Raw genomic sequence first — 27,907 nt, 5'->3', positions numbered from 1 at the left:
CTGATACACTTACCCTGATCTCTTATACTTTCATCTTGTTTGGTTAGGAGTACAGTATTTCTAAACCCAAATGTTTAGAAAAATTCTCAGTCCTGAAGGAGAATTAAGTAGCTATTTCACATGACAGTAATTGCCTGTTCTTAAAGCATATTCCATAAAATATTAATGTTATGAAATAACTATCTTTAAATAAACTAGATTAGCCTTTTATGTATGACTAATTATAACTTAGTGAGAACTATAAATTCTCACTAGATATATACATTTTACTCATTTCTCAGCTATTTCTTGGCCACTGAAGGTTTTTTTCCAGTGGTGTATCAGGCTGAATCTGAATATGATTTTGGAGACATCACTGGAGGTCAAGTGTGAAACTTGGAATGAAATCTTAACTGTAAACAGCCTTCCTGTTGGGATTTGCCACCTTCCATACCCACCTCTCCACACATCAGCAAGGTATGTAACTTGCTTCAATTTGCTGTCATGAGCCAGTCATGTGTTCCCTATCTTGGCAGAACTATAGAAAAGCTCCCTAAGACAGAGAGTATTTGGGTTGTTGGAGTCCTTTTAATGCAGTGGCCTCACATCTCCTATCCTGCCAGTTTTGCCCTTCCCTTTCAGTCCCTTTATTCTTGACAATCTGGGCCTCTGAGGTTCCTCGCCTGTCCATGGCCTCTGTAAATACCATGTATGTGCATGTCAGACCCCAGCAGGCATCATTCATTTATACAGTGACATGAAAGGTGCCTTCCGGAATGTCCAGTGGGTCAGCCCCAGTCCTACTCTGACTCTTGGTTCTTGCCTACACCCGTTTCCCGACAGACTCCATGTTCTAGGTTTCACTGTTCATGAATTGTGACTTCTTTCACATTTCTAGTTTCTGACTCTTCTTGATTTTCTTATCCTTACTTTCATCTTATGTATGTTTTTGAGCTTCTGACATATTGTCCTGGGAACTGACTATGGCTAAAATAAACTGTTATCCCATATCCAAATACTAACACTTTCCAATGTTCCCCCTCGCCTTACAAAATGCTCTTCTGCTTAACAGTCTTTTGCCCACAGGATACTTTGGAGACAGGTGAGGGAAGGTTAAAGAAGGATGAATGTTTGAAATTCAAGATCACCATGTTGTAAGTCTTTGGGGGTGAAGGTAAGCTCCCTTTTTTCTCAGTACTTTAGATTGCCTGTTGAGGTTTAACATTTTTAAAGGATTATAGGACAAAATAGTAAAATTGTCTCTAAAGAGAAAGAATGGTTGCCCAGCAGGTAACCTTGAACTATAACCTGACTGAATACATTTAGTAGCTGATGAAAGATCAGGTCAGATGGTGTGGAGGCGTGGCTGGCCCTGAAACTTCAGAAAAAGAAAGACCACAAAGATTCACTGTGCCTAGGGATAGGAGACCTTGGCCTAGAGCAGGGGTCCTCAAACTTTTTAAACAGGGGGCCAGTACACTGTCCCTCAGACTGTTGGAGGGCCGGACTATAGTTTAAAAAAAAACACCTATGAACAAATTCCTATGCACTCTGCACATATCTTATTTTGAAGTAAAAAAACAAAACGGGAACAAATACAATATTTGTATTTGCATGTGGCCCGCGGGCCGTAGTTTGAGGACCCCTGGCCTAGAGAGAGCGTAAAACTGACATCAATCATTCTAAGGTGATAATCCCCCAAAAACCTTTTGATTATAAGTTAACTTCTGATGCAGTGTTCTTATGGGTAAAGAATGTGTGGGCCATAACAATGAGTGGAAGTAAACATTTTCTTTTGCAAATTAATATACTTGAATTTGACTGTATTTATCAATCTTTGTGAGCTGGATTAGTGGGATGCTACATAGTGTTTTGGCAAATCAGGTTTATGAGTTTTTAAGACTGACAGCTGTGAGGAATCTACCATGATAAACTACTCTGCTGGCAGCTGAATGAGCAGCTAGTCCCTCTTCCCTAGTCATTTTTCTGCCAACCACTGACAAGCATGTGCTCACATTTTCTACAAATTTCTAGTCTATGTAACACAGATTAATCTAATGTGTCAATATTTAATGGCATACCAGTGTCCCTGCACTTTCACAATCTCTTTCCTGCTTCCATTTTGGGGTGAATGTATCTGTGGGAAACAGAGGGATATTATGATCACACAGGAAATCAGATAAAAGAAAGGATTTCCTAACAGGTGTGTTTTGAAAGTTTTGTTTCTTTTTTTTTTTTAAACATTTTATTGATTTTTTATAGAGAGGAAGGGAGAGAGATAGAGAGTTAGAAACATCGATCAGCTACCTCCTGCACACCTCCTACTGGGGATGTGTCCGCAACCCAGGCACATGCCTGTGACCAGAATCGAACCCGGAACCTTTCAATCCGCAGGCCGATGCTCTATCCACTGAGTCAAACCGGTTTCGGCAGTTTTGTTTCTTTTTAATTTTTGTTTTAATGTAATGTGATTAATGAATTTATTTATTTTAGGAAAAGAGTTTAGATATCAATTTGCCTGAAATATCTTTTATTTTTATTTTTTTTTAGCTTTTGGAAAAAGGGAGCAAGGTGTGATGCTCCCACTCTGTTTCGTCTAGCCCAGAGATCCTAAATTTTATTGTTCCCCTTGATATTAAAAGTGTTATTCTGAGCAAGGATCACTGCAAGTTGCTATTCAGGTTTGAGGCTTAGGTTTCTCTCACAAAGTTAGGTGAGAATGTAGGAAATTGATGTGTTTATTTACTTAACTTGGCTAATATCCCATGAGTTTTGTTGAATTCCTGATTCCATATGGATAGGAAAAACCTAGATAATTTCCTTTTATTCAGCCTTTCTCCATGGAAACATCTGAATCAACATGTACAACTGTTTGAATCACTGTGATATAGATTACCACCCAATCTCTTCAGTGCCATACTCTGTATGGTCTGTAGATGGCCAAAATAATTAGCTTGGCTGTTATGCCATAGTATTCAGTGATATGTTATGACTGGAAGCTTCCCAGAAAGTACAGTATGTAAATCCTGAGGATAAAACCTATATTATGCAAGGCAGACTGGAGAAATGGAAAGTCTCTGATGACATAGATTCCTTTATTGTTAAAGCCAGTTTCTCGCGTAAATTGATTGTTAATGGATCCAACAATTTGTTTTGTAGAATGTATATAATACAGCTTTAACTGATTGCATCTGTATATAAATGTTGGGAAGAAAACATGGGAAGGGGCCACACAAAATAATTGGTGTTCCTTGGGCCTCAGTAGTTCTGCTCTCATCTCTCCTTGACTTCTACCTCTTTGTCCCACTTAGAATTTTGAAGGACTTCCTGAGGGTCCTTACAATTAATTTATTCTTATATGAGTTCTACTATACTTCCTTCATAGGGAACCAAGGCAAAAATTTGGTCAATAAAATGTTTGTTGAATAATGATTATTTATTTTAAAATAGATCTTAGATTTTCTTTTTAATTATAGGAAGAAATGACTTCTTGTAATCATTTCTTAAGTATCCATACTTGGAAATCTGTCATCCCTAGATTCTGACTGTATCAACAGAGACCATGAAAAATAATTTCTGCTGAGCAGCATGGCAATCATTAACAGTTTGGCTTATCTCCATTTTTTGGTCCACACTCTCATAGTCTCCCTCATTCTATTTCCCGTATGTTCATGTTTTCCCAGAATAGCTATGAAATCATGTAATTAGCTTCCAATCAGCATTGCTGACACAGCCATTGGCATTAAGTACAGAAAATTGATCAACTTATTTTAAAGAAAACATTCCAAAGGACTTAAGCCTATTTCCTAATGCCAGGAAGAGTCTGATCTATTAATATGATGCTTCTGTCATTACAACACAAAATGGCTACTGAAAACTGTCCCCACCTGCCCCTAAGAATGCCTGGTCCCAGATGCAGTAAATACCCAGCTGGGCCAGATTTCTGCACATGAACCATGGTTTGCCTGTCATGAGGCCAAAGGAGCTGGATCCAGAGGGGTCAAAAGCCTATAAAATAACATGTTTAAAGGGGAAAGGTAATCAATGGTCAGGTAGGTGGTATATGGGGGTTAACAGTGGGTTGCCATTCAAGAAGTTTTAAAATAAGGGAAATTGGGTTTTCCGTTGAGATTTAATCTATAAAAATCAACATATAATGGATGGATTAGACATATAAAATACTATACAGGGAGACAGGATGAGTCACAATTAAAGACAAGACATGCTGGTGACCTAATTGGTGATGTATATGTGTATATTTGTGACTATGTGCATATATAAAGTGAGTCAATCCAATTTTTTCACCTGAACAATGCAAATAATAGTACCTATTTCACAGTTGTGAGGGTTAAAATGGAATGAAACTTGTAAAGCATTTAGTACAGTGCCATGTATAATAATAAAAGTGTAATATGCAAATAGACCGAATGGCTGTCTGGATGTCCTTCTGGACGACCTTCTGGATGAAGCCAGGGCTGCAGCTGCGGGATCGAGGCAGCCGCCATGGCTGGGAAGGCCTACTCTTTCATGAATTTCGTGCATCGGGCCTCTAGTTCCATAATAAGAGCTTAGAGGAGGCTGAGAAGGAAAGAGCAGGCCCAAGAGCATACAAGCAACCCAATTGACCTCTTTTCTGCACTGAGGTCTTCCCAAGAACCACTCTAAGTGCTTTATATGTTTTAACTCCCTTAATCCTCATAACGGGGTCTTTTAAGTACTTTCAAGTACTTATTTTATCTCCATTTCACAGATTAAGAAACTGGCACCAAGAAGTTACTAAACACAATTTCACTATCTTTACAGAGTTGGTAAATGGACAAGTGCTGGAGCCAGGCTGGACTTCAGCCAATGCGTGCTGTCAGCTCTATGGAGTAAGTGTACCAGTGCCCAGTTGGAGGTTCTGGTGGTTTATAGGGCTTCCTACTTTTGCCCAGAGGCTTTCTTCCCCCCTCCCCCAAATATATTTTTATTAATTTCAGAGAGAGGAAGGGAGAGGGAGAGAGAGATAGAAACATCGATGATGAGAGAGAATCATTGATTGGTTGCTTCCTGCACACCGCACACTGAGGATCAAGCCCGCAACCCTGGCAGGTGCCCTAACCCAGAATAAAACCATGACCTTCTGGTTCATAGGTCAACACTCAACCACTGAGCCATGCCAGCTGGGCTCCCAGAGGCTTTCTTATCCACCATTAGTCATCTCAGGGTTTTTAGTTTGTGAAACTGCTGATGTAGTAAAATAAATTTGTATAATTATAGATTTACAGAAAATCTCTACATTCTTTAATCTTTCCACTTGCTTCCAGACATCTGGTGATTGCAGTTTCTCTTAAGACCTATTTATTAAAAATGTGGTGCCCTGACCAGTGTGTTCAGGGGTTAGAGCATCAGCCCACAAACCGAAGGGTCGTGGGTTGGTCACAGCACGTGCGGGAGGCAACCAGTTGATGTGTTTCTCTCACATAGATGTTTCTCTCTCTCTCCTTTCCTCCCTCCCTCTTTTCTACTCTCTGTAAAAATCAATGGGAAAAAATATCCGTGGGTGAAGATTAACAACAAAAAGCGCTACTTAGATTTTGTTGGTTCTTTGTATACCTACTAATTTTAGATTTTATCTTAAACATTTTGAATATTATGAGCCTCTGGGTCCTATGAAAATCCTCTGGAAATGGTCGATTTTGTCATTGCAGTTTTACTAGGCAGTCAGCCTGGTTAGATTCAGATTATGAATTCTGTCTTCTATGGGCAGTGGTTCCGGTTTTTAAAGTCTTTACAGATATTGTGTCCCACTGGGTGCCAGAGTGGGACCTGGTGGGAGTCTATACTGTAGTTCAGCTCCCAAACCTTCACTGTGCAGTGTTGGGTCTCTTTTGTGCATGCATGTCTCAGGGGTGCCTAAGACTTTGGGTTCCTACAGAGATACATGGATTGAAAGATCCTCCTTCAGCCTAGCAGTTTGGCTCTGTGGATAGAGTGTCGGCCTGCAGACTGAAGGGTTCTGGGTTCAATTCTGGTCAAGGGCACATGCCCAGGTTGCTGGCTCAATCTCCAGTCGGGAGCTTGTAGGAGGCAGCTGATAAATGATTCTCTCTCATCATTGATGTTTCTATCTCCCTCTCCCTCTCCCTCTCTGAAATCAATAAAAATATATTTTTAAAAAATTCTTCTTCAGCTTTCTCCCCTGTAATTTCCTTAGTCCCAAGAATCCCTTCCAGTCCCAACTAGAACGCTGCAGTTTCTCTTAGAGTTTTAGCCTCCCCATACTGTTGTGCACTTCCCATAACTGGGGCATAGGGGCAAGAGAAAACAGAAAAAAATATCCTGGATTTCCCCCATGCTTTTGGAAGCAGCCCCTGCTTGCATTTTCTGGCTGGAGATAGGGCTTTTTCTCGGGGTTTTAGGAATCTGTGCAACCATAATCGTTACTGCCCTCACACTGAGGGTTGCTTTGAGGAAGCCTGGGATACAGAAACAACAACAACACAGCACAATGGAGATTTCTCCCACGCCATCAGGCATGCTGCTACTTCATCCTCTGATCAGAAAGGGAGTATTTCTCTTTGAAATTGTCATGTCCATACGCACTGCACAGTTACAGGATTTGGGCTACCCTCAAGCCTAAACTGGAAAACTCTGCTGTGCAGGTTGTTCTTTGAGTTTTGATTTTCTTCCTCAGTATGGTTGCTTTTATTTTCAGAGTCCTCAGATATTGCCTTTTGTATTCTGTTGTAGGAGTTATAGTTGTAATCATTATAAGAATTAGGGTGTATTGAGCTTATACCATCTTAAATTGAACCAGAATCTCCTTAGTTATCTCTGAAACTGAGATGTCCCATTTCTGTGTAATCTGATAAATTCAATATGCATTATTATATAAGGAATCTTAATCCACCTAGAGTTATTCATTGATTTATTTATTCACTAAATACTTGAATGCCTACTATGTTCTACGCCCTGAATATAAATAAGTCCCAATTTCTTTTCTTTTCTTTTTTTAAATATATTTTATTGATTTTTTACAGAGAGGAAGGGAGAAGGATAGAGAGTTAGAAACATCGATGAGAGAGAAACATCGATCAGCTGCCTCCTGCACATCTCCCACTGGGGATGTGCCCGCAACCCAGGTACATGCCCTTGACCGGAATTGAACCTGGGACCTTTCAGTCCGCAGGCCGACGCTCTATCCACCGAGCCAAACTGGTTTCGGCAAATAAGTCCCAATTTCTACCTAAATTTTTCATAGTCTGATACAGAAGACAGATTAACTAGAAATTGTGGTACAGAATAAGTGGTATAGGGGATCTTGAATTGTATTTTATTTTATGTTTTACAAACTCCAAATAGGGAATCTCAAAGGCTAAGTTCTTTGGAACAGATCTCTTTCTGGTTTCTTTTCCTCTGATAGTTCTCTATTTTCTTCTCTGATTTTTAAAAATATAGTCCAGAATGGTTGGTTCCAGGTACAACTAAATATTTCTGTTTATAAAGAAATTTTAACACATGTGTTTTGAGTAAAATTAAAAGTAAATTCTCACTTTACTGGGTTACTTGAGAGAAAATATTTATTTAATAGTTGGTTCTGGCACAACTGATTGTCCATTTATAAGAAAATAAAATTGTATCCCAACATTTTCTATATATAAAAGTGAGTTCCAGCTGAAAGATTTAAATATAAAAATTAAAATGTTAATAACTTTAGGAAAAAACCTACCTAGGAGACAACATATACGATCTAGAGAGAGGGGAAGACCCTAATAATAATTTTAAAAAGAACCCTAGGAGCTATTTTGAAAAATTGACATATATGAATATAAATACTAAAATTTTTTGTGTGCAAAATAAACTCTAAGCTATATCTGCACTTATTAGATTTAGAACAGATATTTGCAAAGCAGATGAACTTAGCAACAGTTAACAACTATAATATATGGAGAGTGATTCAGTGTGGGGATTGGGTTGGGTTTGGGGGTAGAGTTGTGGATAAGGGAGTAGGGAGTAGATCCAGAAGGGCAATTTGACAAAAAAAAAGACAACCAATTCATTGGGAAACAAACAAAGGATATGAATATGCATTTCAACAAGAGCAAATCTAAACAGTCCATAAATATATTAAAATATGCTTTAATGCACTGGTAGTCATAAAAATGCAAACTGAGTTAACATTGACATATTGCTTTATACCTTCCACACTGGCAAATGTTAAAATAAATAAAACAAAAAAGGTAAAACGTTATTGCGAGCAGGGGTAAAGGAACCAAAAGTGCAGTTATTGTGCTGGTCGAAGTGAATTTTTATAGTCCATCCTTTTGATTTTCTTTCCATTTATATAACCCTTTTATTCTTTCCTCAAGGTTCAAGATCACTGGATGATATTCATTCCTCTCAGCCAGGTCTCCTTGTGTTTTTCTAGGGCCAAGTGATAAAATTAAAATATGAGTTATTGGTTCTCAAAACATGCAATGATTAGGAAATAGCAGGAAAAACTGCAATGTAAGCTTTCATTTAGAAAGAGAGAGTAAAAAACACCTAGCTGTCACTAGTCTATAGCAAGCACATAATCAAACCCTGGTTATCAAGAATGGCAAAAGGACTCTCTGTGGTGTCAGGAAGTTACTGCCAATAGCAGATCCTGTTTCTCTTTTCTGGGAAATCTCTCTGCAGGTCCATTCCCAGGCCTCTGGTAATTACAGAGATGGGAGTATGGACTCCTCCTTGTCCATCACATTTCAAGACCAACTTGCCCAGTTGTAATAACTTACTTCTAGTTGGTGAGTTTGGAGGGCCTGAGGATGGCTTTAAAGGCTGATTGATGGAACCATCGATTCGATATTGGGATTGGGGATGGGGTTGGGGGTAGGGACATGGATAAGAGAAGAGTGGGCAGACCCAGAAGGGCAAAGAATTTATCATCTCTCAGAAGATGTAACCTCCTCCAAAGTTACGAGTTGTGTTTATCTGGCCCCTCTTCTGGGGAACCCAGATCCCCTAGCTCTTCTTCTGAGCTGAGGTGGTGGGAAGGACCAGAGCCTCAGTGGGTCCCTTCAGGTCTGGGTGGGACATAAGAACTGCAGTGGCTCATGGAAGGCAGTATGGAGGTTCCTCAAAAAATTGGAAATGGAACTCCCATTTGACCCTGTGATCCCACTTCTAGGAATATATCCCAAGAAACCAGAAACACCAATCAGAAAGGATATATGCACCCAGATGTTCATAGCAGCACAATTCACCATAGCTAAGATCTGGAAACAGCCTAAGTGCCCATCAGTAGATGAATGGATTAGAAAACTGTGGTACATCTACACGATGGAATACTATGCTGCTGTTAAAAAGAAGGAACTCCTACCATTTGCAACATCATGGATGGAACTGGAGAGCATTATGCTAAGTGAAACAAGCCAGTCAATGAAGGAAAAATACCACATGATCTCACTCATTCATGGATAATAAAGACCATTACAAACTTTTGAACAATAATAGATACAGAGGCAGAGCTGCCTCAAACTGATTGTCAAACTGCAGTGGGAAGGCCAGAGAGAGTTGGGGGGCAGGAGGGAGGGGAGTAAGAGATCAACCGAAGGACTTGTATGCATGCATATAAGCATAACTAATGGACATAAGACACTGGGGGGTAAGGGAGGGTAGGGGTTTGTCAAGGGTGGGGGGGAAAAAAGGACACTTATGTAATACCCTTTGTAATACTTTAAGCGAAAAAAAAAATAAATAAATTAAAAAAAAAAAAAAAAAAAAGAACTGCAGTGGCTCCATTAGGTTGAACACAGCTGGAGGCTGAGTCAGCCAGAAGTGCTGGGAGACACTGCCAGTGGCTTGGATAAGTCTGGACGCAAGTCATCACTGTCCCATCTCCGGGAGGCAGAAGGAGGCTGCAGCAGACCTAGTCCAATCACTGTGCGGTCTCACACAATTCCCACTCAGCTCATGCATGTGCAAATTATAAAAATGGCTGTAATCATGTGCATAATGTTCACTATTTATACAACTAACTTGTTAATTATTTATACAGGATCTTACATATACCTCTGTTAATTTTCATTTTGTTAATTTAAGAATTGGTGAGATGAAAAGGGAAAGGTGAGCAGCAAACCCTTTTTTATTAGGGTTTCCATAGCCAACAACTGCGCTAGATTGGGCAAATACATTAACTTGATGGTTTTCAACTTTGGGTATATATCAGAATCACATGGCAGCTTTGTATAAGATAATGTTCAGGTCTTACCCCACGTCAGTGAGCCTCTGTGTTCTTCATTAATTTCCAGTTTCAGTATGCACCCAAGTTTCAGTCCTCCCTGCATTTACTCATGACATCCGAGGTAGATGTCATTTCTCTCTTTACAGAAACCCAAGTTAGGACTCAGAGAGATTAAGTAATTGGTTCCAATTGGGCCGGAAGAGAGGGAGCAATTTATGACTGATGATTATCTGTAAGTAACTGATGACTGTTTGTGAGTACTTTCTGCCAGAATTGATAGTGAGTTTAGAAGCTTGGAGATCTTAGTTAATGTTAATATGACATTGTTCTTGCTCTCAGTCTGATGGAGAGTGATGACATTACACTGTTTTTAAAAAGTATTGCACAGTAAACAAAGAAACAAACATTCTCAGTGTTAGCTTGCTACCTTATATTCTTAGCCCATTTTTTTCATTAAAAATTTGAAATATATGCATATAGTTAAAAAATAAAACAATAAAGAAAAAATTTCTTCCTCAATATTAGGTGTTTCTAATACATCCTGGAGGGAACGTGGGGAGAGTTTACGTACTTTTTAAGATATGTAAGTCATTTTGGGTCACTTCCCTCCCCTGCCCCCAATTCCAGCTTCATTAGTTTTCAGCTGCATATAGAATAAAATGTAAACTCCTTTACGTGAACTAAAGACATTTTACAATCTAAAAACTTTTCACAATCTGCCCCTGCCTGCTTCTTCAAGGTTTTCTACCATCTCCTGTAGACATATCTCACCACACTGGCTTTGTGCTGTCCTAGGGTCTTAGAGTGGATGTCTTTCGGGTCTTACTTCAGCCTATCTAATGCAGCTGGTCCACTAGTCTGTTTTACTTTCTTTATAGCACTGAGACTATCTATAAGTATCTTATTTATCTATTTACTGTCTTCCTCCTTCATCCACAAGTAAGTGCCATGAGAACAAGAACTTTGTCTTGTTCCTCTATGTTTCCAAACTATCTAGAAAAGAACAGTGCCTGGCACATAAGAGCTCATAAAACTAGTACATATTTGTTGAATGAATAAATAAATCTTTTCAAGGGCACACATACAAACATACATACACATGTGCATACACTTTAAGAAACATACCAATGGGATCATGCTATCCTGTTTAAAAAAATTAGTTACGTGTCTTGGAGATTTCTTCCCCAAAACATACAGATATCTACCTAGTACTTTTTATGGCTTAAAGGTCTTTAGGATATACAATTTAGTTAAAAATAAAAAACAGAGGGCACAATTAATACTATTTTGTGGATGTACTGGATATTTTGGTTGATTCCAGGAATTTTCCATTTAAAAAATGCAGCAGCAATGTCTTTAATCATACTAGTGTCTTAGAATATTTTTGTTTCTCTCTTAAAAATTTTAATATTTCAGATGTGTTCATATTTCAACATTTTATCAGAATCACCATATTATGTGATTGTTATTATGTTTTTGAAAAGTACTGCACATTAAACAAATAAATAAATATTCTCAGTGTTAGCTTGCTACCTTATATTCTTAGCCCATTGGTGGGAGGGAGGTATTATTTGTTAAAATTAGTACCTAAGGATTTTCAAAGATCAGTAGGATGATTATTAGGGAGAAAAAAAAATGTTTTGTTTTGCTTTAGCTCCAGACTTATTATAAGTGATATTATTATATAAGCCAAATTTTAAATGAATTTCCTGAAAAAGAAAGAAGTGTTTTTTTCCTTATTACTCTGACTTTTTAAAAAATTCACGAATTGGTTAACTTCTCAAGTGTAAAATTCAGCAAAGCCCATGCCTCTTGACCCATGAGGAATTTCAAAAGGCTGGCTAATGCATTATTGATTGTACTTTAAAATCAGTTCTAGGAAGTGGGCAGTCCTTGAGATGAGGTGGAGAGTACAGTGCCGGAGTCAGGTCACATTATGTTCCCTTTTCTGCTCTACTGGTCTTGTTAATCTAGTGCTATCAGGTCATGAGGAACACAGCCTTGATGGGAAAAGGAGTTCCTAAAAGGGCTGTGGCCTGAGGATGGTGCAAAGAAGTGAGAACTGAGCTTTGTGGGTAGGAATAAGGTGCACTTAAAAAAATGTTTTTTTTTAATTTATTGATTTCAGAGAGGAGAGAGAGAGAGAGAGAGAGATTGATTTTGTTGTTACACTTACGCATTCATTGGTTGCTTCTTGTATGTGCCCTGACTGGAGATTGACCCGCAATCTACTGGCCAGGGCTTAAGGTGCACTTCTATAGCATGTTCCTATGTAAAGATGTAAGACTCAGGTCTAATTAGCCAGCAGAAGCAACTTCTGCATCACCCCACGGCTGCTTCCTTGAATTAAAATTCATCTTTCAACAAGAGCAGAGGAAAAGGTGAAGGGCAGATGACCCAGGTCAATTTATCTGACCCGCATAGCAATGATCCCAAAGTCACCTTTGTACCCTAATTTATCAGTGTTTATTTTAAAAGCATTCATGTAAGCCTAAGCAGGAACTTCCTCTTACCGCTCCCAACACCAATCTGATCTTGTTATGTCACCACCCTCTGGGCGGCCACAAGTTATAGTAGTGAGAAGCAGTGACCAACTCCCTAAGACCTGACAAGACCTGCCTTTCTTTGGTGGCAATGCCTGGTCTATTTACACAACCAACCCCAAGAAGAAAGAAGGCCAAGAGAGAACATGTGTGTGCTTTATGCACTTTATATGCACAGTGAATTCATGCACTTTCAAATTTGGCCAAATGAATATTTTGAGCCTTATCAATCTGCTAGCAATTCCTCTTTCTTGGGGTAAGAAGAAAAGGGTTGGACCAAAGTAGGGAGAGTAGCAGATGTGTTTTCTCTTCTATATCTGGATTAAGTTTAAAAAGAGATGTTTTCAAGTAGAAATGCTTGCACTCAGTTTAAGCAACAAAAATCTGAAGATAGGGATTTTTTTTTCTTCTAGATCTGGGAAGGTGCCGTGTAGATCTAAGTAGCATATCTGGTGATACGATGTCAGGAGTGTTATGATTTAACTAGGGTCTTTTTCCAATCTAATGGCTAAGATTCTAGGAGATGCTAGACCACCTCAGAAAGAGGTTGAGATCATTGGCTGAGACCCTCCACTCCCCAACCAAGATAATATCTCAGAAATATAGATGAAAACCACATTGTGAGATTTTTTTCCTCCTATCTTCATATATCCCAGTGCTTACTATGAGAGATTTTAGTGGTAATTGGTGTAGTATTGAACTTTGGGGTTATAAGGAAATATGGAACGTTTTTAACCTATATATGAACCTTTGCTAGAATGTTTGCTTTTGAGCCACGCCTGACCATATCATTACTTATTCCCATGATTCCAGTAGAAGGTTTGTACCCAGAAAAATCCTGGTATGTAAGCCACATCATTTGGGGCAATAATTATTTTTTTCTGTTATATACAAGGAGAGATTTCCAAGGAACCTGAAGAATCAAAGAAGTAGACTTTATTACCCTGGTTTTAGAAGTCAAAAGCTCAGGTGGTGTTCTAGATGAACTAATTAAAAATGAGAAGATGAAATCAGGATTCTGACACCAGAGTTATGGAGACTATTAGTATTTACACATATCTAAAGCTCAAAATATAGAGGCTGAATTAGAACTGAGGATCGAAACCTCTTGATTACCCTTATGGAGGTCTGCCTCTAGTGAGAAAATTGACTTTAGGCATTCTGTTTCAATGGCAATTATTTTTTTATTGTATAATACAAAGTTGGCATTTGATTTTTAATGCTTCAGTCTCCTGGGTTGGTTACTATGAGTGCACCCTTGGGAGATGGCAGTGCCAGTTACTTAGCTTTTGTCATTTCACTCCAAATTTACCCTTCTCTATTCTGCTCTGTGGTGATATAGCTGAGACTTTCCAAACTACATTTCCCAGAATTCTTTGTTAGGTTTAGTGGGTAGCAGCCTGGCCCCCCTCCTCCCCGCCCTTCCCCCCCCCCCCCCCCCCCCCCACACACACAAACACACCCCAAGTGGGAAGTGAGGAGGAAGGGATTTTTATTCTGTTTTCTTGTTATTCCTGTTAGTAAGGTACATAAGCATTTTGTTCTGGGCTCCAGCTTCTTTTGGTATTTTGCTCATTTGTCTCCTCAGAGGTACCTGGAGCAGCCAGGTCTCCCTCCTCTGAGCTTCTAGTCTCTGATGCTCTAAACTCTTCTTTGAATGCCCCTGGCCTAAGGGGCGATAGCTGCACTTATTATTTCTGGGTTATCTCTCAGTGTTTCTATTTTGCTCCTTCAGCTCACCTATACCTGTGTAACTAATTCCTTACATTTAATTTCCTCTTGAAATATTTACTTTGGTGCCTGTTTTCTTGACTAGATCCTAATCCGTAGTAATAGGAGTAATCCCAGGAAACATATCCTAAAAGATAGAAGTCTAGAATTAGTTCAATTGTGCTCTTGACCTTGAATACTTTGCTTAACTTCCTGGCAATAAAATATGAGTTACTAATAATCCATGCCATACATTGGTATCATGATTAATTAAATGATCTCTGGTGGCTGATTGTGATGAAGTGTTTGCTGAAGCATAGGCTTTGAAGACCAAGTGGCTGTCATACATATCTTTTTCGGTAATGATGAAAACTGCAGAAACTAGAAGGTAGAGTAACTTCTTTGATTGCACTGGTGAGCTTACTGAGAAAAAAAATGACAAATTCGGGCCTTTAAATGCCCAACTAAAGACACTGCTGCAGAATTAGTTTCTAAGCATTCCTAAAAGAATCTCTTATTTTCTGTAGTCTGACTTTGCTGCAGATCCATCCAGAATTTAATTGTGTGGATGCAGAATTACAATATAAGTTGGATCTATAACTTGCCAATCTCGTATGTGAAAGTGAGGACATTGATTGAGAAGAAGTGAGACCCGGAAGGGAGTGTTTGTGTGAACTCAGACAAAACTGAGACTTGAACCCCTGAGTTCTTCTGAGCCCCCTTGGCCAGTTAAATGAAATCTTATTCTTTGTCTGTGGAGATGGGCTTTCCCTTGCTCCAAGAATTTTGATTGCACTGGTGAGCTTACTGAGAAAAAATGATAAGTTCAGGCCTTTAAGTTGCCTTAAAAAGGGATGCATAGCCTTTCAAGCACTACCTCTCATGGCCTCTATAACTCGAGTCAGAACAAGTACAAAATATGACTCAAGAGGGTATAGATATGCTCAAAAGAGATGAAAAATTTGCTATTATATGTTAGCAAAAACCTGGTGAATTTATGTGGGAATGTATTTTCTGGTTGTTAGATTAAGGTAGATGAAATATATAATAACATTGGATCAGGCTAAATTTATTGATATGAATTCACTGAGAGTCTGAACTTAATATATTAGCTCAAGCAGCTGGAAGTGGCTGTAACAGTTTGCTTGGTTGATTTAAACTTGGACTCAATGGTTGTTTACATTCAATGAGGTTGAGATGCCAGAACTTGGGCATATGTGGAGGAAGGAATTCAAAGGTTTCGGGTGGTGGGAACTTTGGAGTGGATTAATCATATAGTCTCACGTTGCCCCACCCCCTCCACTATAATACTAGAGCAGGCCTAGCTATTACTCCCTTCACTAAGGCAATAAGAAATATATTAGTGAGAGGGGCTCTAGCATTCCACCCCCCCCCCCCCCCCCCCAAAAAAAAGCTGTGTGGCTGTGGTGGCAGATATCTGGAGATTAGGGACAATGGAATCAGAATGTTTGGCTCACTTTACACAGGAAGATACTTAGTCTCCCCTACCCCAAATTTAAGTTTGTTGGAACCAGAGGTAGAACTAGAACCCATATCTCTTGACTTCCGGTGTGAGACTCCTTCATTAAACCTCATTTAGGCCAAAAGCCATCAGATTGTTTTGGTGTGCACATCAAAACTTAAGGCCAGATTTATTCATGCAAACGAGTTCTTTCTCTCTCTCTCTCCCCCCGCCCCCCCTCTCTCATGACTCATGGGTAGAAAATTATGAGACAATCCTATAAAATTGAAAACCATTACAATAACTGCCACATGCATGTGTATGATCCTTTCAAGTTACAAAGCCTAAAGTGTTAGTAAATTACTATGTGGCCCTTTATGGAAAAAGTTTGCCCACTCCTGCTTTAAAATTAAAGCACTCCAGATAAAGCTTAAATTCCTGGTGATCACCCTCTTTTGTCAGTGTAAACTTAACAATATTGTGTTTTCATGTTTGTAGATTCTTTGTAGACTTAAATAATCTATGGTTTCTCTGGTTGGAAAGATGGGTGAATTTTCCAGAAGACGGAGAATTTTTACAGGTCACTGATACAATGCAAAGTTGCCTCCTGATAATTAACAGGTAACTATCTTTCCAATTGTTAACATTCACTATATTAAAAAAAACACCTCTTTCCTCAGTAATTTTTAAGTTTTATTAATTTGTCAAATTGAAATGTGATACACATATATTATATAGGCTGGGAAAAATATAAAAAAATAGAACGAAAAAACTCTCTAGTCTAGACCAATCACCTAAAGACAACCATTGTTAATAATTTGTTTCTTTTTTATTAGCATTAATTTTCATTGAAAAATACTAAATACATACAAAGAAAAAATTGATGCATTCATTTCTTTTTCCTTTTCTTAAAAAAAGAGTTTATTTGAACTAGACGACATATGCAGGGGCGAGATCTCAAAATCTCCCTGATGTATTCATTATTTTCAGATTGTTTCTAGTTTAGCCTCAAATGTAATATTTATAGACTATTTAGTCAATAAATAATTAGGTGTCACCTGCCTCTATTTTTCTTATGAGATGTAGGATTGAATGTGTTTTCCAAATATCAAGAAACATATCTAGGACAGGCCATTATTTCCTAAATTACCAACGTCATTCTGGAGATGGAGTGGTTAGAGATGATTGATTTTTTTATTATCCCACCAGCTTGAATACTCACTGCAGTGTGCCTTTCTCGCCATTCACATTTTAAAATCTCGCAGGGAAAGAGAAACATAGAAAGCCGCTAGGAGACTTCTCCATTCTGTGCCTGTCTTCCCTGTGGAACTCGGCCATGGCTTCTACGTCCCATTTGTCCTCTGGAGAGCCTCGTGTTGGAATGTGTCCTGCTAGAGGAACAAGTGCCAATGTGTCCATCTAAAGACCTATTTCCAACCCCTCTCCTCGTGATTAAACAAAAATACTGATGTTTTCAGCCTTGTTTCCCTCCCCTACAGTTATGTTCAAAAAGAAACCTTCAATGAACACTGTATTAGTTTCTTATTCCTACTGAAACAAATTACCTCAAATTTCATGGCTTAAAACAACAGAGATCTATTATCTCTCATGCTTCTGAAGGTCAGAAGTTCAAAATGGTTCTCACTAGACTAAAGTCAAGGTGTTGGCAGGGTTGTGTTCTTTCCTGGAGGTTGTGGGGACATCTGTTTTCTTGCCTTTCCCAGTTTCTTGGGGTCTCCCACCTCCCCCATCCATCTTGAAAGCCAGCAATGGCCTGTCTAGTCTTTCTTACATTGAATCCCTCTGACACTGACATGCCTGCCTCTCCCACATTCAAGGCCCCTCCTGATTACATCGGGCCCACCCTGCATAATCCAGGATAGTCTCCCAGGTCAAAGTTCTTGACTTAATCACAGCTGCTAAATCCCTTTTGGCACGTGACGTAACATGTTCACAGGTATGGGGATTAGGACGTAGGCCTCCTTCTGGTGGGGTACATTATTCTGTTTACCACAATTACTTTAACTCAAAAGAGTGGATAATGTTTGAAATGGGACAGAATCATGAGGGAGACACTGTTTTCCTTGTGCTAGTTCTCAATCATGCTAGTTTTACTACTTCAGCCGTTCTAGTATAAAATACCTGTCAGGAGTAAAATTGCTATTCTTACATGCCTTTTTTTAGGGCTGGTTCAAGATAAAATTGTGAGGCAATTTGTTTGGTCTGTCAATTTTTTCTTTTCTCTCCAGTTCTATTTCTTCTTCCCTAGAACTCTGCTCTCTTCTCTTACTCCAATTTTAGAGTCATCCTGATAAGGCATTTTAAAATAGGAGCTAAGTAAAAAATCTTTCTGAGGATATTTTCACGTTATCAAAAGTTTTTTTTTTTTAAGTTAAAAGATTTAAAGACACATGTTTCAAAATGATCATAATAGACTGATAGAAAATTGTATTAAAATATATATTAATCCTCACCCAAAAATATGTTTTTATTGATTTTTTTAGAGAGAAAGGAAGGTAGAGGGAGAGAGAGAGAAAGAGAAACGTCAGTGTGACAGTTGAGAGTGAGAGGGAAACATCAGTTGGTTGCCTCTTGTATGCACCACCCCGACGAGGGATCAAACCTGCAACCTGGGTGTGTGCCCTGACTGGGAATTGAACCCTCAACCCTTCCATATATGGGATGACGCTCCAACCAACTGAGCCACACCAGGGGCTGTATTCTAATATTTATTCATTACATGCTATGCTAGTCACTGCAGGGATTCAAAGATAAGCAAAGCTTAGTTATCATTCTTAGTTGACAGTCTGGTCAATTTAAAATTTGTATTACTGGATCAGAAGACTTTCAAACCTCCTATGTAGGTTTTAGGCCTTTGTAGGCATATTATTATTCACAGATATTAGGGTTCAAAACTTAGAATTTTTCTTATGGAATTGCCATGAACCTATCTTTACCCATAGTTGCAAATTTATTAATATAGTGTGCCAATGATATGTACTCTTAAAGTTTCCCATACCTTCTGATAGCAGAAGTGGGGGAGGAAGGAATGAGACATAAACTTTAAATTTGCCAGTGTTCCATATCTTCTGGCTTAAATATTCTCTTCTGAATGACTCAGATTCTTAGACTTTAAATTTATTTCCCCTCCTCTATACCTTTCCAAAATAGTATCTGGGTGTATTTAATGATGAGGCTTATGGGACCACATGATTGTAGGAGGATATTCAGGAGCTTCTGGATTTTAGCTGGTCTCTGCTGTGGAATAAACATTTTGGTTTTCTTCTCAGACTAGTGTCCACTAAAATGCCTGTGTGGTCATTTGGACACTATATGGGCATTTGCCCTGGTCCCATACATATATTTCTAGAGGTGACACCTCCACATATTGAGGCCTCACATCTCAACTCCAGGTTCTTCAGCTCTCTCAGAGCTTCATGCCCCTTTATCAAGGCATGTGGGGACCTCTGGGGCCCTTGTGTCCCTTGTGCAGGCCACAGGAGGCCAGGACTGCTGCTTCAGACTCATCTGTCCTTCACCAATGCAGCATTATTGCTTCTGCATCATGCTGGATGTGGCACTCCATCTGGGCTCATAAAGTCTTCCAAGCTGTGCTTGGGTGTTGCAGATAAGATTGGCAGGAGACCTATTGTAAGAAGGAGATTTGCATACAAAAGTTTATTGAGAAGGGTTCCCAGGAGGAACGATGAAAGCGGGATTGAACTGTGATGGGATGCAGCAAAGGCTCTGCAAGTCCTATGGAGAAGCTCTGAAGCTGGAATGAATAAAAAGGTTATCCTGAATTAAGGCAAGGGTGCTGGGTGTGTATAACTCAGTCATTGAATGAGAATTGTCCCACCTCCCATCCCTCAGGGGGAATTCCCTTGGGCAAGGAAATTCTCTTTAGCTGGGAGCAGTTTCCTGAGAAATATTTAGCTGTGAACTGTCAGATATCAACACATCCATCAACTGGGGAAATAATGTCTTTAGTCTTACAGGAGGGAGGGAGGGGGACCTCACACCGCAGCATCCACTATCCTGGGGAAGCATACCATAGCCTCTCCTGACTCCCAGGTGGCATTCTTGGGATCCCCCTTACGCATCTGGATATTTCTAGTAGGTCTAATGGGGATATAGCTGACTCTGTGTAGGCATTCCAGGCTGAGAAGGGAAGAGGGGGCATAGTTATTTGATCTTATTTCAGTATTTCCTTGTCATTTGTTTCCCACACTCGCCCCGCACAGTAAGGTGTGCACTCTCCTGTCCTCCTCCTCTCTGGAGTGGACTTTTACATCATGTTGTTAAGGACTGTCAAGGGTCTGAGATTTTACCCTGCTTTCCGGCTAACAGGTTAACCTGCCGCAGTTTTAAGAATGCTGGCAGAAGACGAGACTCCTGAGTCAGAGGCCTAGCTTTTATTACTCATGGCACTGCACGCAGCATGAGCTTTGTATTAGTGCCCATTTTCCACTTTCCCCAGATTTCTTCAGTGGGTGCCATCCATTTGGCCAGCTGACTGGCAGAGTGCTGAGGACCATGTGGAATGTATTAGAGGTCAGGTCAGAAGGTATGATATATCACCGCCCATCTGTAGTTGGCCAAAACTTGTTCATGACCTGGGAAAAGGTAACCTTCCTATTTCCTCTGTCATATTCTTTAATAAGAATTTGCAAGAGGACCTGAAAAGACACTTATCCAAAGAGAACATACAGATGGCCAATAGACAGATGAAAAGATGCTCAACCTCACTAATCATCAGAGAAATGCAATTTAAAACCACGATAAGATATCACTTCACACCTATCAGAATAGCTATCATCAATAAGTCAACAAACCACAAGTGTTGGCAAAGATGTGAAAAAAGAAACTCCCATGCACTGTTGGGGGCAATGCAGATGGGTGCAGTCCCTGTGGAAAACAATATGGAGGTTTCTAAAAAAATTAAAAATGGAACTGCCTAATGACCCAGCGATTCTACTCCTGGGAATATATCCAAAGAAACCCAAAACATTAATTCAAAAGAACATATGTTCCCCTATGTTCATTGCAGTGTTATTTATAATCACCAAGCTATGGAGGCAACCCAAGGGCCCCACAATAGACAAGTAGATAAAGAAGATGTGGTACACATATATAATGGAACATTATTTGGCCATAAAAAAGAACAAAATCTTACCATTTGTAAGATGGATGGACCTAGCTGGTATTATGCTCAGTGAAATAAGTCAATCAGAGAAAGACAAATACTTTATGATTTCATTTATATGTGGAATCTAAAGAGCAATGTAAATGAACAGACAAAATAGAAACCCTCATAGATATGGAGAACAGACTGATGATTGCCAGAGGGGAGGAGGGTTGAGTGCAAAAGGTGAAGGGATTAAGAAGTACAAATGGGTAGTTACAAAATAGTTACAGGGATGTAAAGTACAGCATAGGGAATATAGTCAATAATATTGTAATAATTATGTATGGTGCCATGTGGGTACTTAAAATATCAGGGGATCACTTTATAAAGTAGACCAGAGGCCCAGTGCATGAATTCGTGCATGGGTGGGGTCCGGCTGGCCTACCCCAATGGGGGCCCATTGGGCTGGGCCTCGGGGGGAAGGGCCGTGGGCGGTTGGCCTGCTGGCCCTGCCCGCAATCAGTGTGTTGGGGCCGATCAGGGGCTGGGCCGGCCAGGGGGGTGGGGACGATGGGGGCCCGGATCAGGCTGGTTGGCTGCCGCAGGTGTGTTATAGCCACAGGTTGTTCTGGTCGTTCTGCTGTTCCTGTTGCCAGGCTTTTATATATATAGATTGTTGACAAGCATTGGGTTGTCTCCTGATTTTTGCTGTAACAAACAAATGCTGGTATGAACATTCTTTTACAAGTACCCTGGTGCACATATGCAAGTGTTTCTGCAGGAGACATATTCTTGGGAGTATAATTGCTGGGTTATAGGGTAAGTGTATCAATTTTATTAGGTAATGTCATGGTGTTTTTCCAGAGTGAATGTTGTACCAATTTATACTTCCAATAGCCACGTAAAAGTTTTCATTTACTCCATAACCACACTTTATACTTCTTATTGTCACTTTTTAACTCTTGCCCATCTGATAGCTCAGTGTACTTTTACAATTTGTATATCCCTTGGTACTAAGGAGATTAAACATAATTTCTATGTTCTTGGTCATTCATGTTTCCACTTCTGTTGTTTTCCAGTTCCTTTGCACATTTTCCATTGGGTTATATATCTTTTTTATTATTGATTTGGACAAGTGGTTTTTTAAAAATATATATTTTGGATACTAATCATTTGACAGTAGTTTGTGATACAAATCTTTTCTTTCAGTTTATGATTTATCTTTTCATATTTAAAATTGATTTGTTTTATAAACGTAAGGATTAAATTTTAATGCAGTTAAATACATCATGTTTTCTTAAATAGTTTTAACTTATTGTGTCTTAGTTAAGAAACACTTTCTACCCTAAGGTGATAGTCTCTTATCTCTTCAAAAGTATTTCTTTTTTAAAAATACATGGTTTTCTTAATATATATGGTGTTTTAGGAATATAATTTTTTCCATATGGTTGTTAACCAGTTAGAATCCATACACTCTCCACCAAATTGGAGACTTTGTCATATATCAAGTGTTGTGACTTGTGTAATCAAAAAGCCACTCTCCATTCTTTGGTCAGATTCAACATTTTATTATATGGTTATGATTAAATGTGCTTTTATTGAAAAACAAAGTGTGGTTAAGGCAGATTAATCTAGACCTGGTAATCAGGAAGCAGAAAGGGTGTAAAAGAGAACTTTGAGCCTGGCTGGTGTGGCTCAGTGGTTGAGCCTTGACCTATAACTAGGAGGTCACAGTTTGATTCCAGGTCAGGGCATGTGCCCTGGTTGCAGACTAGTCCCAAGTAGGGAGCATGCAAGAGGCAGTCTCTCAATGATTCTCTCATCATTGATGTTTCTGTTTCTCTCTTCCTCTTCCTCTCTGAAATCAATATATTAAAAAAGATGAGAGAGAGAGAGAGAGAGAGAGAGAGAGAGAACTTTGAAGCAGGGAGACCAGTTAGGAGTTTATCACAAGTTCAAGAAAATGAAGTCCGAATTATAAAAGTGACATGGAAATGGAAAGGACAGAAATGTGAGAAAACTTGCAGAGGATGTACTTAGTGAAAAATTGAATATGGAAAGCAAAATAAGGTAAGTGACAAGCATGACTATAAGTTTTGAGCTTCAGTGACTCTCTCTTTTTTTTTTTTTTAGGAAAAACAAGATTATTTCAATGTTAAATTTATTACAGTTGATGTGGTCATAGGACACTGAAGTAGAGATTTAGGAAGTATTTGTATATAGTTGATAAGTTAAATATATTGGAAGATGTTTTTAATAAACTTTGTGAGTTTCTCCATTCTTATTGTTTCATAGGAATTCTTTATATATTTTGGATACATATCCTTCTCCCAGGGATATTTTTTTCTGGATTGTGTCTTTTTTGTTTGTTTTTAATCTTTTTATGGTACCTTTTGAGAAACAGAAGTTCTAAATTATTATGTAGTGGAGTCTATCAATCATTTTCTTTGTTTTCACATTAAAAAATATGTTTTTATTGATTTCAGAGAGGAAGGGAGAGGAAAGAAAGATAGAAACATCAGTGATGGGAGAGAATCATTGATCGGCTGCCTCCTGCATGCCCCACATAGGGGATAGAGCCTGCAACCCAGGCATGTGCCCTGACTGGGAATTGAACTGTGACCTCTTGGTTTATAGGTCGATGCTCAACCACTGAGCCATGCTGGCTGGGCGAGTTTTTAATTCCAATTATTATATTTTTAATTTCTACATGTTCTATGTAGTTACTTCTTTCCTCCCTTTCTTCTTTCTTTCCTTCCTTCCCCTCTCCCCCCCTTTTCCTCTTCCTTCCATTCTTCCTTCTCTTTTTCTCTCTCTCTAAACCAGTTTTGTCTTTTTAAAATATTTCCTTAAATTTAAAAAATCTACTTAATATATTTAATATTTATTATTTGTCTTCTAATTCCAATATCTGAATTCTTTTGCATCAAACTTTGCTGTCTGTTGTTTCAACTACTTCTTACTCTACTTCTTGTTTCCTCATACATTTTGTGAGTTTCAACTACAAGTTCATATTTGTTGAAGTTTTATCTTGTTCAAAATTTTGAAGCCCTATATTGGCAGTTTATGACTATTTGCTTCTGCCAAACATTGGGGAACCTCACCAATGCAGAAACACTTTAAAATATTTTTTGCCTGAAGCTTTTTGGATATACCCAGGTAATATGAGATTGGGCTACAAGTTCAGGGAGGGTCAGTTTGTGGATATCAATTTCAAAGGGTGATTTTATGTTTCCTTCTACCCAATGCCACATTTTATAATAAGCAATTTTCCTTGCTGTCCCCTGGATTTATTTCTAGTTCACATACACCTTGAGGGTTTAGGACTTTTGGGTGCCTGATTTATTAAAGCTTCTCCTATTAGATTCCTCACCTTGGTCAGGTGCCTCCAGGATTTATTTCCTGTTGGCTATGAATACGGAAGCTCAAGTTCACCTTCATGGGTAAATGTTCTCAAAGTGAAAGCCAGATTCAAAGCTCAGCTTACCTCTCTAGATCCCTATGGCTTTTGAGGGTACTTACTTTCTTGCCAACACATTGATGTATTTAAAAATATTTTTTATTATTTTATTATTTTTCAGTGAGAGGGTTGGTCACAGTGTATAGTGTGTCATATTATTGGAAAATGGATTTTTTGTCTTTGAAAATAATTTATTCCTGTAGTAAATTTAAGATTGGCATGAAAAGGATGAAGAGGTCCTTCATGAATAATAGACAGTATAAATATAAGATCATGGACTATATTACTCATTTATATACTGTCATACCTCTTTACTGCACACTCTGTTATGTGAGGTGATGTGTTACACTACCGGAGATGCCAATAAGTATACTGAAAGGTTCTCAAATTTGAAAGATAATTTGTCATTTATAGATATAAATGATACATTCAATGAGGATGGTACAAACTAAATATTCATACCCAATTGAGGAACTGAAGTAAATCATTGTAAAGAAGGTGATATTTTATCTCAATCTATAGGGGAGACAGAGGGAGATGAGTGGAAGTTTATTCCAGGGAGAAAACAAAGAGCATAAACAATGGTGTAGAGGTAAAAACAAAACAAAAAAACACCCAAAAACCAAAAAAACAAGGAATGGCTTTAGATTACTGTATGTTTGATGGATTATAAGCTATTTTAAGGAAATAGTTAATGACAAGAATGGAAAGTCAGGCAAAGACTTGAGTATGAAGAGCCATAAATTCTAGACTAAGCAATTTGAACTTAAATTGGTAGGGGGACTGAGAGTTACTAATAGATGTATAAACTTTTTTATTTTATTTAATTTTTTATTTTTTTATTTTTATCTTTAATTTCTTTATTGGTTAAGGTATTACAAATGTGTCCTCATCCCCCATTAACCCCCAGTCCCCGCCCCCCCCCAACTCATGCTCTCATCCCCCTGTTGTCTGTGTCCATTGGTTTGGCTTATATGTATGCATACAATTTGATACAGTCTAAAATGTGTCATTTATGGGAGGCTGAATGTAAAATCAAGATTTATTTAGTGAAACTCTAGCAATTATAGACAGGGGTAAATGAAAATGGGATGAAGCATGGGAATGTGAAACAAGTAAAACACTATTTTACTCAGGGTTTTTGATATGAGTAATTTCCATTTCTGATGATGGCTTGATGTTGTTTACATAATTACTTTCTTCCATTACTTAGAAAATAATTTATTTTCTGAATAAGTTTGAAACCACATCTTGGTGTTTCCTTCCATCAGTAAGAATCAATCCTGAGTCATAACCCAAAGGACACATTATCTAGGAACTAATTTCCCCCCATATTTTTTAAAAAATATTTTATTGATTTTTTACAGAGAAGAAGGGAGAGGGACAGAGAGCCAGAAACATCGATGAGAGAGATTGATCAGCTGCCTCCTGCACGCCCCCCACTGGGGATGCGCCCGCAACCCAGGTACATGCCCCTGACCGGAATCGAACCCGGGACCCTCCAGTCCGCAGGCCGACGCTCCATCCACTGAGCCAAACCGGTTCGGCATCCCCCCATATTTTAAAGAGAAAGAACTAGGTTGTTTCTTGCCCATATTGTTTTGGTCATTTTATCTTATTTTTTAGTGGAATAGTGCATCTCTATACATTTCTTAGGCCACCTCATTTGTGAATGAGATAAAGGATAATGAAATGTCAATAAGGATTTGTGGTCCACTTTATAAATGCTAATGATCAGAAAGTTATCAAAGAAACACTAATAGGCATATTATGATGTAATTTTTATTTCTGAACTGAGATGAAAAATGGGAATTTGTGTCTTTTTTCACTCTAATACCAAAACCTCATTAGGCCTGGCCAGCATGTGGGGAAATGACACAGCTGAGGCTTTCTCAGGCAAAATACATTAACATTACAAATGAAATTTGGTATGAATTTATCTCGAGGAGCATTTCTCTCAAAGGTATAGTATGAATTACATTAGCAGTGCAGTTATTAAGCTTTGTTGAATAATTCTGTTTTAGAAAAGGAAAGTGACCTTTTGTATCTCTCAGAGGGGTAATATCTCTACAGATATATTTAAAATAATACTAATTGGGACAGGACGTCAGATTTACAAAAATATGGGAGGAAATTGGATATTCAGTTAAAAAATATAAAGTATCTTAAACAAAGCATTTCATAATATTAAATGTCTGACCTTTATTACTTCCTAATCAACCAACTCTATCTTCTGTTACAGGTTGTAGATGGAGAATGGAGGTCAGAAAAATACTGTTGAAAATTCTCATTTTTGTGCTGCTTGAAATATGGGCACAATTTGTAATCAAAACTCTTCAGTAATTACTATAACTGTTGTTTTTCTTCAATAAACAGACCTAAATATTTTTCACATTTTGACATGAAATCTAGTGTTTCCTAAAAAGCAATGTCAAAAAATGAACATGCCCTAGTTTTTATGCTTCTTTGTGGTCATCATCTTTGGGAGCGATAACACAATCAGATGTGCTAGCATTCAGATGCTTGAATTAACTTAAATTTTAATCTCTAATGCTGGCTCAAATATTTTAAAAAGAGGTAATATGGTAATATAGAACATTATTTTACACAAAGAAAGACTGTTAAATGCCAGACATTGAAATCAGAGGTGAGTGCACACTGCCAAATCTATTGAAGATATTATGGCATTTCAAAGCTAGGAAAATTGTATAACAGATTCATGGTTTTACAGAATTATTATTCAAGTGCCAAGCATCCATCAATCAAATGGATGACTTTCAAGAGAAGGTAATTCACTTACAGTGATGGGTATTCAATTAAGGAAAAACTGTAACTATCAGCTTAACCCAATAGGAAATGCAAACAAAACCCTAATATTATACTGCCAATCTTACAGGTACCCAAGAGGTCAAGAACAGAAGCATGGATTATACAAAGCAACACGTTGTCATGCTGCCTGACCAAAATCAACTCAGAAAACTGAGTGGGAAGGGGGAACCAAGATGGCGGCGTAGGGAGCGGACCTGTGTGTGCTGCTCTCTCACAGCATCATTGAAACTATCAACTATGAAGTAAACAACCGCCACTCAGAACCATGGGGAAGTTGGCCCAGTGGGAGATCTACAACTGGAGGAAAAGAAAGAAGCGCAGTGAGACTGAGTGGGAGCTACGGAGGCACCAAAACCAGAGGTACGCAGTCACACGCCACGCGGGCTGCAAATGGATTCTCGGTTTTTTACGAACCCTCGAATCCTCTGGGCTTGCTCGGGGCGGGTCTCTGAGGCCCCAGATCCCACAGGGAGAGGCGGCCACGGCCTTGCAGTGGTCGGAGAGCGAGGGAAGCTCTGACACGCGGCTGCTCGCCGGCACCGAGGGACAAGAAGTCCTGGGGCCCCGGGGAGGCGAGGGGCGCGGAGAC

The 27,907-nt window shown here is 38.8% G+C and overlaps 1 long non-coding RNA gene across 2 annotated transcripts; it reads left to right on the top strand.

Moving 5' to 3' along the window:
- Positions 1-307: 307 nt before the first annotated feature.
- Positions 308-27,907, top strand: LOC139016936 (uncharacterized). Of its 2 annotated transcripts, none has more exons than XR_011472741.1 (4): positions 308-456; positions 1,066-1,153; positions 4,783-4,850; positions 27,386-27,907. It is a non-coding gene; the product is annotated as an uncharacterized lncRNA (long non-coding RNA). The 2 variants fall into 2 exon arrangements; XR_011472740.1 differs by lacking the exon at positions 27,386-27,907 and adding an exon at positions 16,400-16,479.

This window comes from Myotis yumanensis, unplaced genomic scaffold (genome assembly GCF_028538775.1).
Source record: "Myotis yumanensis isolate MYYU_CA2020_CCGP unplaced genomic scaffold, mMyoYum1.0.hap1 SCAF_9, whole genome shotgun sequence".
In the NCBI taxonomy this organism is placed as follows: Eukaryota; Metazoa; Chordata; class Mammalia; order Chiroptera; family Vespertilionidae; genus Myotis; species Myotis yumanensis.
The sequence above is the reverse complement of the archived record's forward strand: the minus strand, read 5'-3'. Positions and strand labels throughout refer to the sequence as shown.